The sequence below is a fragment of the Triticum aestivum genome, chromosome 5D (assembly GCF_018294505.1).
Source record: "Triticum aestivum cultivar Chinese Spring chromosome 5D, IWGSC CS RefSeq v2.1, whole genome shotgun sequence".
In the NCBI taxonomy this organism is placed as follows: Eukaryota; Viridiplantae; Streptophyta; class Magnoliopsida; order Poales; family Poaceae; genus Triticum; species Triticum aestivum.
In genome coordinates this window covers 424798196-424809066 of record NC_057808.1, presented here as the reverse complement: position 1 = coordinate 424809066, position 10871 = coordinate 424798196, and the positions used below count along the sequence as shown (strand labels likewise).

The following is a 10871-nucleotide window of genomic DNA, read 5'->3' as shown; positions in this document are numbered from 1 at the left end:
CCTGAAAATAATGCTTGAGCTTCCGGCTCGCCATGAACACACCATATACGAGCTTCTGCCAATGCGGGTACCGCTGCTTGGACTCAATAAGCACCTCGCTGACATAATAAACCGGCCGCTGAACTGGATGCTCCTTACCCGTCTCCTTGCGCTCCACCACAATAGCCACACTGACGGCTCGTGTGTTTGCCGCCACATACAGTAGCGAGGGCTCCTTATCAACCGGAGCAGCAAGGACGGGGGGCTCTGCCAGTTGCTTTTTCAAATCCTCAAAAGCGGTATTAGCTGTATCATTCCAGACAAAGTTATCAGTTTTCTTCATCAACTGATATAAGGGCATAGCCTTCTCACCCAAACGGCTTATAAACCGGCTTAAAGCAGCGATACGACCCGCCAAACGCTGAACGTCATTTATACACGCCGGTTTAGCTAGGGAGGTGATGGCCTTGATCTTCTCCGGGTTAGCCTCAATGCCTCTGTCAGAAACCAAGAAGCCCAATAGTTTGCCTGCAGGAACACCAAAAACACACTTGGCCGGGTTAAGCATCATCTTGTAGACCCGGAGATTATCGAAGGTTTCCCTTAAGTCATCTATCAGGGTTTCCTCCTTGATGGATTTAACCACAATATCATCCACGTAAGCGTGAACATTGCGCCCGATCTGTTTATGAAGACAATTCTGTACACAACGCTGGTAAGTCGCCTGTGCACACTTGAGTCCAAAGGGCATAGACACATAGCAGAAGGCTCCAAAGGGAGTGATGAACGCCGTCTTCTCCTGGTCCTTAACTGCCATCTTAATCTGATGATACCCGGAATAGGCATCCAAGAAACTTAAGCGTGCACAACCTGCCGTAGCATCAATGATTTGATCAATACGGGGGAGAGCAAAAGGATCAGCCGGACACGCCTTGTTCAAGTCCGTGTAGTCCACACACATCCGCCAGGTGCCGTTCTTCTTGAGTACGAGCACCGGGTTAGCCAACCACTCCGGGTGAAAAACTTCAACAATGAACCCGGCCGCCAAGAGCCGGGCCACTTCTTCACCAATAGCTTTCCGCCTCTCTTCGTTAAACCGTCGAAGAAACTGCCTGACCGGCTTAAATTTTGGATCAACATTGAGAGTGTGCTCAGCGAGTTCTCTAGGTACACCTGGCATGTCAGAAGGTTTCCACGCGAAGATGTCCCTATTCTCACGGATGAACTCGATGAGCGCGCTTTCCTATTTCGGGTCCAGATTTGCACTGATGCTAAACTGCTGAGACGAGTCACCTGGAACAAAATCAACAAGTTTAGTCTCATCGGCTGATTTAAATTTCATTGCTGGTTCATTCTCCGTGGTTGGCTTTTTCAGAGAGGTCATATCTGTTGGGTCAACATTGTCTTTGTAAAACTTCAACTCCTCTGTAGCACAAACAGACTCTGCATAAGCCGCGTCGCCTTCCTCGCACTCTAGAGCCACCTTTCGGCTGCCGTGAACCGTAATAGTCCCGTTGTGACCCGGCATTTTGAGCTGTAAGTACACATAGCACGGCCGTGCCATGAACTTGGCATAAGCCGGCCGTCCAAATATAGCATGGTATGGACTTCTTATCTTGACCACCTCAAAGGTCAGCTTCTCCACCCTGTAGTTGTTCTCATCACCAACCACTTCCAATTCGATCTTGCGACTGGATAAGCCGACTTACCGGGTACCACACCATGGAAGATAGTGTTTGACTGGCTGAGGTTCTTATCGACTAGCCCCATACGACGGAAAGTCTCATAATAGAGGATATTGATGCTGCTGCCTCCATCCATGAGTACCTTTGTGAACTTATAGCCTCCCACCTGAGGAGCCACCACTAAGGCCAAGTGGCCCGGGTTATCCACCCGGGGAGGGTGATCCTCCCTACTCCACACTATAGGCTGCTCAGACCACCGTAAGTAGCGTGGAACCGCCGGCTCAACAGCATGAACAGCTCTCTTGTGAAGCTTCTGATCCCGTTTGCACAAACTGGTGGTGAACACATGATACTGTCCACCGCTGAGCTGCTTTGGGTTAGTCTGATAACCCCCCTGCTGCTGTTGATGACCCTGACCAGACTGTTGATTAAAGCCCCCTTGACCGTTCTGAGGACCGGAATTTGAGCCGCCGCCCGGGCCATGAAAGCCGCCGGCGCCTGAGCCGCCGCCCGGGCCATTGTAGCTCTTAAAGGCCTTCATGATCGCGCAATCCTTCCACAGGTGAGTCGCTGGCTTCTCTCTAGAGCCATGCCTTGGACAAGGTTCATTCAACAGCTGCTCCAGCGTTGGACCTGACCCGCCGCCTCGGGGAGGGGGCCTCCCCTTGCGTCGCTGGTTATTACCTTGGGAGTTGGCGTTGGCTACAAACTCTAGGCTGCCATCGGCCTTACGCTTGCCTCCTCCTTGGTTCCCCGGGTTAAACTGAGGACCCTTGCCGTTGCCGTTCTTCTTTCCCTTCCCTGTCCTTTCATCGTCTGAAGGGGGATCCTTGGTACCGTCAGAATCGGCGTATTTGACAAGAGCTGCCATTAGGGTACCCATATCGGTGCAGTCGCGTTTAAGCCGTCCGAGTTTCATCTTAAGGGGCACAAAGCGACAGTTCTATTCCAACATTAAGACTGCAGAGCCGGCATCCATCTTATCTGATGAATGTATGATCTCCTTGACCCGGCGAACCCAATGGGTCGTGGATTCACCCTCCTGCTGCTTACAGTTAGTCAAATCCACAATAGACATAGACTGCCTACAGGTATCTTTGAAGTTTTGAATGAACCGGGCTTTCAGCTCAGCCCAAGACCCAATGGAGTTCGGTGGTAGCCCTTTCAACCACGTGCGGGCAGTTCCATCTAACATCATGGTGAAATATTTGGCCATGGCCGCCTCACTGACCTCTAGCAATTCCATAGCCATCTCATACCTCTCAATCCAGGCTGCAGGCTGTAAGTCAGCTGTATAGTTAGGCACCTTCCTAGGGCCCTTGAAGTCTTTAGGCAGACGTTCATTACGGATGGCTGGCACCAAACAAGGGACACCCCCGGTCCTGGTAGAAATACCCACATCAACGGACGTCGTTGGATAAACCGGGGGGGTCTGGTAAGCCGTCAATTGAGGCACCTGCTCCGCCTCTTGCCGCGCTCGGTCTGCTGCGTAAAAGGCTCCATTATGAGCCGGGCCATGGCCAGGGGGCGGGTCATGGCGTCGGACATTACTTGAGCCGGTTGCTGAGACCATGTGCCGGCTGTAACTCGGGCTCTGGCCTGGACGAGGGGTCGAGTGGATCCTGTCCCGGCTGTAGGAGTACGCCTCTTGCTGTGCCAGTGCCGTCTGCAGGAGTTCCCTGACCCGGCGGGTTTCGATGGCCGCCGGAGAGTCGCCGTCAACGGGGAGAGCCGCCAGTCGTGCTGCCGCAGCCACCATGTTCTCCAGCGGGTTATCATAATGACCCGGGGGTATTGGCACATACTGAGGCGGGGCAGGGGCACCTGGGGCGGCCCCATCACTCGTGGCTGAATAAGGGGTCCAGACCCGGGCGCAATGACCCCTGGCGGGTTACTAGACCCTGCACCCGGCGTGTTGAAAAGATTGCGTGGATCGTAAACCGGTGGGAGTCGAGACTGGGCCTTCTGATGCCTCCTTCTCATGACCTCGTTGGCCGCGTTCTGATCCATCGTGAGTTGGAAGGACTGTGCCTGAATCAGCTGAGTCCGGGCGTCGAGAGCCGCCCGCTCCGCAGCCAGCCTGATCCCTTCCGCTGCAAGATCCTCTTTAGCTTTTATCAGATCCAATTTTAGCTGTGCCACCTCCGCATCATGCTGAGCTTGATCCGCCGGGTCAACCGTGGCGGTTAACAGGGCCGTCATCTTGTCCGTGAGATCCATTAGCACCTGAGCCGGAGAAGGCACCGGGTTTCCCGCTCCAGCAGCGGGGTTCTGAACAGGCTGCGCACCAGCCATAAAAACTCCAACCTGACTTGGTGGCTCAAAAAGGTCCGGAATACTGTCACCATCGGAACAACCCATGAGCCTGCCATCTTGAAGCTGGTACAACGAGTTTGACTCATCGGTGGCCGACTCGTCATCAGAGCCGCCGGCCGCCTCATCACCAGATCCAGATCGATCGGAGAGTCCTCCATGGATACACCCCACAAAAGCATGCTTTAAGGCAGGCCGGGCCCGGGCGGGTTGTTCGCGCTGAGCCATTTCGATGAGATCGGCGCAGAGATCCGGCTCGGGGCCCGGCTCACCAATCTTGCCAATGAAGACATGAATGGCGCCAAAGGGGACCCGGTACCCGTACTCAATTGAGCCGGCGTCGGGGCCCCAGTCCGCATCATCGATGTAGAGCTTGCCGCGACGACTCTTGGTCATCCGGCCCACAGCGTATCCCTTGAGCCCTTCGAAGCTGCCCTTCAAGAACTCAAATCCACCGCGCGCGAGCCCCACGGTGGGCGCCAACTGTCGTGGAATTGTCACGGCAGATGTCCTCGAGCTAGGACTTAGTCGTGGAGCCATCGAAACCAGGAAGCTTGAAGGGGTTATGCGGGACAAGGAACACGAGGGTTTATACTGGTTCGGCCCCTTACGGTGAAGGTAAAAGCCTACGTCCAGTTTGAGGTGATATTGATTAGGGTTACGATCGCCAGGGAGCTAAACAGCTATGCCCGGCTCTCGATGAGGTTGTTGTCGCCCTTGAACCGCTGCCGGGTCGTCCCTTTATATAGGGAGGCTGACGCCCAGCAGCCCTTAGAGTCCCGGCCGGCTCATAAGAACGTCCGGCTCGGACTCTAAACTATACTTGCCTTACACTACAAGTCTACTATAATAATGATTGTAACTACAGGCCCTAAGCCATATCCGGGTCTCAGCCCATCTCTGGCCCATCGTCTTGAAACTTGGCTCCGGGCTTCTGGCAATAACCATCCGAAGAGTAACCCGGCCCCTCCTGGCGGGTGACTCTAAGGTCTATATCCTCAACAGAATCTATCTTCTCCTTCGGAGGTGGATGCCTCATAGCTCTTCACGTTTCAAAAAAGTCCCTCACTTGGGCTTGACTTATCTCCGCGTTTTCCTTCATGGTCATCTCGTATGGTAACTTCTCTAGAGGCTTGAGAGATGGACCAAATCTGTGGCGTCGTCATAGGAGAGAGCCACGAGCCACACATCACACCACCTCACGCTCGACCGACCATCGCTGCTCGCTGCCATGATGTGTTGCCACAGATGGACGAGCCACGCTGCAAATCTTAGATCAGGAGCCATTGCCCCTAGGGTAGATCCTACTGTTCCGATCCCTTTCTAGCTGATGTGGCCCTTGTCTCCGTCGGCCGGGCACAAGTATGTTGCACCTGTGCCATGACACCATCTCCTTGGCCACCAATGGGTCAAATAGAGCACCGCCATGTGAGGGAGGAAGGGAAAGGCGTTGTGATATACCTAGCGCCACCGCCCCGGCTAGCCTACACTGGTGAACTAACATCACCGTCCGCCTGAGTTGCACTGCCCAAGGCTGCTCAAATGAGCAACATAGGGGTTACCCCCACCGTCGCCATTCGAAGAGCGGGCTTTGTCGTTGGCTTTGTACGACAACAACCAGGAGAACAAAGGACGAGGTGGAGGATGGTGGCGGGGGCGGGCAGGGCACTCATGCCGCCGTTGGGAGCAGCCTTAGCCAGTCTCCCACTCTCCCTTCGGTGGTTGGCATATCGTGGAGCACATCAACATCAGGTCGATGATGTTGCACCATTTGTAGCTACGACTTTGCGAGACCCCTCGTTGGTGACACCGCACTCCTCGGTGATGGCGGCAAGAGCCCATCTTTGATGGTGTCGAAAGATAACTAAATCAAATTTCATTCACCATGTTCTTGATCGAAGCAAACTTTCAGTGTCGTTGAAAGCAAAGTTGAGTAGCATTGGAGACAAAAGAAATTTGACGGGAGACAATTTGTGTTTCACAAGGAAGCAAACTATCTGATGGTGAACGCTCATTATGCTTATATACTAGTGATAATGTACGTGCAATGCACGTTTATATTAGATAGGATATTAGTTGCACGTTATATTAGGTAAGATATATCAGTTGCATTTTAGTATTTGGTAAGATATCAATTATTTTTTCACGAGAATGATAGGATATTAATTACATGGCAGATTTTAAGGGATAGCATTGAGTCAAAACGTGTTTATAACCAATGGCAGTGGTGGGTAATTAGAGTGTTAAACCTGTTTGGTGCTCAGCATTGGAGCGATTTGAACCGCTAACATGATTTGACGGTCGAAATGGTTTGGATCTGTCCATTTGGGTCTTTTTATATTGGTATAGACTAGCAAAAATGTCCCTGCGTTGCAACGGGAAAAGAAAAAAAAATCACACACCCTCCTTCCCACTCTACTGATGGTGGTCGTGGTGTTCACTTATCACAAACCCGTCCGAACGTGGGCAATCCAAAGACGATGAGCCCAGCCATAAAAATGTAAAGCTAATTTGTAATTCCATGAAAATGGCCCTTGTAGAATCCATACAAAACTAAATCCAACCAACCATTTTATAATAATATGTTCACAAACTTCAGTTGTGCTATTACTGACCATGTTTAAATTGGTAATAAGAAACTTAATGACGCTGCATGTTGTTTGAGAATAACGTTTATATTCTCTCCCATAGAACAATTGCTTCTATTCTTTCAGGGCAGAACTATACAACAAAATGTTTCAGAATGCAAGGGGTCAAAATACTCTGAATCAGATTATACACTCTGAAATGTAAATTCAGGCCATATACATTCCACTTCTGCAGCTAACCTACCAAGTATTACACTTCTAGGACCAAAAACTTGAAAGTGGAATAACACAGCTTAAGTAAAGAACTTATCTCTGCTTGAAAGCATTGCACACATTTGTGAATCAAAGCATAGTTATCTGGAGGAAATAATTCAGCAAATACAATATGCGTCGAAAATTCAGAGATCTCATGAGAGGTGGATTGATGCCCAATATATTGAGAAATAATACACATATTTCAGCAGGTAGTTCGATGAACCGAAGCAAATTACTTACAAATAATAGAAAAGGAAATGAGTACATAACCCGGGGACCAAATTGGTAAACAATACTACAATCTTGAAAAGAAACATCAACATCAGTAAATTTAAGAACGACACAACTACAGTCTTGTGCCACTTCCGGTTGCACCCCATGAAATGGCAGAGAACCGCACATAGTGGCGAGCAATAGGCTTTTCTTGACCGAGCAGCGGCAAACAAAACTTGCAGAATATTTAGTTAAGTATGAATATTTGATGTATGATTCCACAGTATGCATTGTATGTACTTTAGATAAGCATAGTCGCATAGATATATATCTGAAATTGCAAGATATACATTAGTTACTGCTATTCTTTTCTATTTAAATTTTGTGTTCCACCATGATACATAAATGGCATATAAAATACAGTTCAAAACAGATGCTATACATGCAATTACATATTCCCGGAAAAAAATGCAATTACATATATTTATCACCGTTGCATTGATTTCCCTGAGAAATTTAGTAATCCTTATAATTATGCTGATTTGAAGCATCATGTTCCATCTTTCATCTTGCATCTCCACTAAATTCTGTCTCGCACCTGTTCACCACATTCCGTTTGACGCTATCCACAATGGGGAGCAGACTTGTGACTGAAAACATAAATTTTATGTTCTTTCCCGTCCTCCAAGAACTTATGCAATTTAGAACTTTGGCACACACACCACAATGCAGAACCGTGTATGATATGGGTTGTAACATGCAAAAAAGTTGGGAGTGTCATGGATGAGGAGGACGTCGGCTACCGCTGTCGTTGTGCGCTGCTGAATTCGGATGGAGGGGGTACGGGAGGTGCTGCTGAGGGCTTACCTGAAGAGAAGGAGAAAACATAGCAGTGTCTGGATCGCAGGCGCCTTGCAGCACCTTAGCGCACGTAGGGGCAGCCTCGATTCCGCCTCTGCTCCAGATCCTTCCTCAATCCACCACCTACCTACTCCAGCTCCTTTTCAATACGCCTTGAACCCCTTGGATTTCTCACATGGATGGCTTGTAAGGCATATCCTGAAACTAAGCATCATCAATAAACTTTAGTACTATCTTAGATGGAGAATTATGGAGGTATACTCTACAGAAAAGTACCGACATGAAGTTGAGTAGTGGCTTTAGAGACATAGATCTAAAACTTGTAGGCTCAATAGTTGGCAAGAAACTCTCTTTTAGTTAGATAAAAGGTATGTAGAGTTCTTAAGTTATCAAGTGCTATCAGCTAGAACCATGGCCGTCTCTGCCTCTGTCCGTCGAACATGCTATGATATAGTACAAAATAAATATTTTTTGATGAATACAGAGTAAATAATGAGTGAGCAGAAGTGTTAAGCTTAATCAATCAAAAGCATACAACCCTCCAACGAGCCCAGACCTGTCAATGCAACTGTATCAAATATTGTTACACATTATGCATACCATTCTCTGTTCATCTCGACCTACACTGCTTTGTAGCTTATTAAATTCCTATCCATCAAAATCTATCTGTGACAATATCTAGCACTTAATTGTTATATGACTTTTAAAAGCAGCTTGGCTAACCCCTCAGCGGTGACGGTATGCAATACTAAGAATATGGTGGAGTGCTTGAGTCTGTCGTCAGCTTCAACTCCGACCTCCGAGTCAGAACACATTGAGGATAAGCTGGCCAGCCACGAAATCTGCAGCACTGGCCGTGAGCGCGGGCGGCCGGGTGTGAGCAATAACAAAAATAACAGCATCATTTGTATATGTACCAAACAGCCTGCCATGCCTATGCAAAATTCAGCTAGCAGCAATAGCAAAATTCAGCTAGAAGTAGCAAGTTAGCAGCAAGAGAGCAGCAGTGCAGCACCACATCGTCGCTGAAGACTACAGAAAATTGCTCTGTTCCAGCCAAGTGCGTTTAGAAGCCATCACAAATTGGTTCACACAACAGATAAATGAAAGTTGCAATTGGTACCTGGTGTCTTGAAGCTCCCGCAGCACAAAACAAATATCAGTGCACTTTTGTACTAATTCAGAACAAAACAAATCAAGGGAACTATCAATTTTTCTGACCAAGATCAAGAGAACTATCCTAATCCTCCTTTGCCAATGGCCAACAGCTTCCTCTGCTTGCAAGCATTCACTTCCTCTGCATGTAAAGCGCCACACACATGAACAGGGACGCACATCCAGCCGCACACATCAGGGACAACCGGCGGGCCGAAGCACGTCACAGATGCCACACACGCCACACCCGGCCAGATATGTATAGCCACCGCCTGTGTGTGATGCGAGAGGAGAGCGGGGATGTTGGAGAGAGATGGAGCAGGAGATTGATGCGATGACTGAGGGGAGGGCAGCTGCTAGAGACCACTACTCCTAGCAGCGCGAGAGAGGGGGCCTGGAGCAGAGGGAGAAGAGGAGGCGCGGGGAAACGACCCCATGACCGGCGGCGGGGTGACGTTTGTGCGGCTGCTAGGGTTCGCAGGGGTCGGGGAAAAAATTATGCCTGCCTTCATCGTCGTCACCGGCGACCCCCGCCGCGTCGCCCGCCCCCGAATCCGCCTCCCCAACCCCTGACGTCGAGAGTTGCCGGCGGTGGAAGGCCGCGGGTGTGGGGGCACTTGGGTGGGAGTAGGCGCGCCGGCGGGGTAGGCGGTGGCGGAGCACGGCGACGGTAGGAGGTGGCGGCGCACGGCGAGGGGGGGCGGTCCGGAGGAGCGCGGCGACAAGGGCAGTCCGGTGGAGAGCCGCGACGAGGGGCTGGGGGGCGGCGGTGTGCGGCGTGCGGTGAGGCGGGGCAGGAGGTGGCGGCGCGCAGGAGTCGATATGGGATCAGGAGGATGGGCCGTGCGGGCGGCTGCGTTTTTTTTTCTCTCGTCCGTAACTGTTAAGGTTCGACTTATTAGGAGGACTGCGGGTAAAAGGCAGGTAAAATAGGGCAATTTGACAAATTTGACCTGTGGACGAAATCAAATCACAGAATGAACTGTCCGTGAAACTATTTCACGCGGCTGACCTTTTTGTGTGACGCCCGACACGAAGGCGCCACACTACATTGTGCAACGCCTCACAGATAGGCGCTACACGCCTGGCCAGCGTTGCACCCCAGACTGCCTAAAAATTGCTAAGTCATTGTGCAGAGCCTAAGAGCTAGGCGCTGCACTGTATAGTGTGGCGCCTAGCTCTCAGGCGCTGCACTAGTGGTTGCACTACAAAATGAAGCAACCACTAGTGCAACGCCTAGAAGCTAGGCGCTACACCGTATAGTGTGGCGCCTAGCTCTCAGGCGCTGCACACTGATTTAGTAATTTTCGGATCACACGGATGCGACACTGGCCAGGATGTAGTGCCTATTTGTGAGGCGTTGCACAGTGTAGTGTGGCGCCTTCGTGTCAGGCGTCACACAAAAAGGTCAGCCGCGTGAAATAGTTTGACGGATAGTTCATTCTATGATTTTATTTGGTCCATAGGTCAAATTTGTTAATTTTGCCGTAAAATAGTACTGAAAGTATAGAAAATAATATAGATGAAAAAAACTGAAAGCGTAAATTGACGGGAAGAAACTTATTGTGACGGTGAACCCGACAAAGTCAATCCATGCTTTATTATTACTAGTGACACTCTGTTTGTCTATATATTCACACATGTATTATGTTTCCGGTTAATACAATTCTAACATGAATAATAAACATTTATCATGATACAAGGAAATAAATAATACTTTATTATTGCCTCTAGGGCATATTTCCTTCAACTTCTGCTAAATTTAGAAAAAGAAGGCAACCAAGATTTTCATATCTCGTGAGCATGCAAGCTCTAGGTATTT

At 49.7% G+C, this 10871-nt stretch overlaps 1 long non-coding RNA gene across 1 annotated transcript; it reads right to left on the bottom strand.

Moving 5' to 3' along the window:
- Positions 1-7380: 7380 nt before the first annotated feature.
- On the bottom strand, positions 7381-9978 carry LOC123122336 (uncharacterized). The gene is made up of 2 exons (XR_006460179.1): positions 8618-9978; positions 7381-8098 (listed from the first exon to the last, which is right to left on the bottom strand). It is a non-coding gene; the product is annotated as an uncharacterized lncRNA (long non-coding RNA).
- Positions 9979-10871: the final 893 nt, after the last annotated feature.